Consider the following 3,228-nt stretch of genomic DNA (forward strand, 5'->3'; position numbering starts at 1 on the left):
TAAATTATTCAGAGAAAACAGGTGATTAAATAATTAAATAAGCCAGTAAAATAAGATAAAAATAAGAAAATTTTTGGGTCCTCACAGTGGTAGTTTGAGTCATTTGACTGTCAGGGTTCAGGGATTCAAGCGGACACAGAAGATTGAATAAAGGAGGAAAGCAGGCCTCTGAACATTTAATCAATTCAACAAGTTAGAGAAAACACGAATATTTGATGCTCATTAATAAAAAGTGAATCCAAGAAATTTCATTGGATTTCCTAGAGCTTACTCTTTCCAAGCAGCAAAGAAGTCAACCATTGTTAACCAATTACAATTTACAGCTAAATTAATCGCTCTAATTTTTAAATTTTTTTTTGGAAAACATCAATGAGTTAAAACAAATTGATTTTACTTGTAGTGCTAATGGAATACTAACCAAACTTGCATAACTGATATAATAATAATGATCCAAAATTATCAATGTGGTTGTTTCAGGTAAGTTAGTTGAAATGTAAAGATATGACACATTAAGAACTATCATCAAGACTCAGGTTGAAACCATTTCCTAAGGTATGTTAGGCAACACTGTGGCACAGCAGACCTTTAATATGCCTTGTACTATTATAGGAATGATTTAATCTATCTATTTAGAAATGGTGGATCTTTGCCTGTTGAAGGGAGAAAACAAGAAATAAAGGACTTTTTAGAATTGCATCACACACTCTTCCAATTTTATTACTTTGAACTTCTCTGCCCTTTACAATAGAGCGCCCAGCTATTAATAGTGGCTCTTTGAGTACAAGTGACCTCTCGATAAAGTAAAAGGCACACGATCTTTCAATAAAGTAAAAGACACACAGTAACACAGGCTTTCAATAAATTGAAGGACATTACCATGCCCTAGAATTAAGAATACTCCTCAGAATCAGGAGTATCAAAGGGTGTAGAGTCCGAATCAGTAATGTTGAACTCGATGAGGTGATCTTTATGTTTTGTTCGATTTTTTCTTTTGTTATGGACTATGGCTTTTCTGACCTAACTTTGAATTTGGGACTTTTGTGTTGGCTGCTTCCTTCATCAAAAGCTTGAGAGTCTTGCATTTGGCTATCTTCCATCATGGCAGAATATTCAGCTTTTGCTTTTCGAACAGCGTTCCAATATGGATGAGAAGAAGGGAAATTCCAAGGACCATGAATACCAAGCCAAATTTCATAAGGAATAGTTTTGTTCTCCTGGAAAATATACCTTTATGCCTCAGAGTATTCATTTTCCAAGTCTAATATTGTATGAGGCAAATGTCAGTATATAGTGAACCATGGCAATGTCGGCAAATCTTGATCGTGAACATGGATTGGTTTATGAAGATGAACAATCAGATAACCCGAATGGCTAGAAAACAGACTAGACTAGTAAGAAAATGGCTTGAACCATTCTAAGAATGTGACAAGATTGGGATGAAGCTGTTTCGTGAAAAATGGACATTGAAACTCAATTAGAATATGATATTGGTGACATAAATACCAAAAAATAAAAATAAAAGTGGCTCAGGGAAATTACTTGGTTAGGCAATGAAGATTTGGGAGAAAGGGTATTCGAGATGTACCCAGGGTTAAGGATGAATCCACCATAATTTTGGAAGACTTCAAGTTCATAGATTGTCTGGTGTCTAGTCAAGTCTTCTTTTTGCCAAGGATTTGGTATGGTGACGAGGGTAAGAGGGTATTCGAGATGTACCCCAAAAAGGGTACTGGTGACATAAATACCAAAGAATAAAAATAAAAGTGGGTCAGGGAAATTTCTTGGTTAGGCAATGAAGATTAGGGAGAAAGGGTATTCGAGATGTGCCCCAAAAGGGTTAAGGATGAATCCACCATAATTTTGGAAGACTTCAAGTTCATAGATTGTCTGGTGTCTAGTAAAGTCTTCTTTTTGCCAAGGATTTGGTATGGTGAAGGTGTGTGAGTACATCAGAATTTCTGGGTGTTTTGGTTGGGATGGTTCTAGTGGTCTGGAAAAGAAGTCGGCAACAATATTGGTTTTCCCTTTGATACGTATCACTTCAAAAGTATACTGAGAAAACCAACTGGACCATCTGAGTAACTGAGGATTGGGCACCATATTTTGTTTGAACTTGAGCATTTTAGGGAAACTACTCATGTTCATTTCAACAAGGAAATTATGTGAAATGAGATACAAAGAAAACTTTTTAATTGCATTTTTGACAGCAAGTGTTTCCTTGAATGAGGAATGCTAATGTTGCTCTGCTTCTTTGAACTTGCCGCTTGCAAAACCACGTATTTTCCTTGTACCATCAATTTCTTCCAGTAATACGCTGCCTAGTATTTATCATTGCATCTATTTGAAGAATTCTTTTGCCAGTACTTGGAATATGAAGGGTAGGAAATTTCTGTAGGATTTCTTTCAATTTTCTAACACATGAGTTTCCCTACAATGGTGGTCTCTTTCTCAGCATTTTGGTGAGTGGGTTAATGATCTGGGATACTTTGGGGATAAAATCTCAGACATAATTTGCAATCCCCAAAAATCGCCGAATTTGGGTCTGTGACAAGTTGTTGTTTGGGAAGTTAAGGATGGGTGATTTAAGGTCTTGTTCAGGGCTAAAAGAACCACTCCATTCCAAAGAAAGTGATTTGATTTTGAGCTAAAATAATTTTCTTCTCAGAAAGCATGATACCAGACTCTTGTACTAATTCAGAAAATTGATACAAGAGTTTGATATGTTCTTCAAAAGTTGGGCTAAACAACAAAATATCATCAATGCAAATCAGGGCTCAATGAAGAATGGGTTGGAAAATACAGATCATGGCTTTTTAGAATAATGATGGGGCAGTTTTTAAGCCAAATGGCATGACCTTCCATTGATAATGGTGATTAGGAATACAAAACCCTGTTTTAGGTCTATCTTCAAGATAGATTCCTAGTTGCCAAAATACAGATTTGAGGTCAAACTTTGAGAGCCATTTGGCATGAACTAGTTGAGAAAACAAAGTTAATCTGTTTGGGATAGCAAACTTGTCATCTTGGAGGAAAAAATTTAAAGGCTAATAATTTATAACTAATTTCATATTCTCTCGGACTTGTTCAGACTTTTTATTTACATAAAATGCCTGACATGCCCACTGAGAATCAGAATTTTCAATGAAAGTAGACTTCAAGAGTTCTTGACATTCTTTCTTAGCCAATTGAGAATGATCAGGGCTCATTCCAGGATGACTTGCTATTGTT

This window comes from Coffea arabica, chromosome 11c (assembly GCF_036785885.1).
Source record: "Coffea arabica cultivar ET-39 chromosome 11c, Coffea Arabica ET-39 HiFi, whole genome shotgun sequence".
Lineage (NCBI taxonomy): Eukaryota > Viridiplantae > Streptophyta > Magnoliopsida > Gentianales > Rubiaceae > Coffea > Coffea arabica.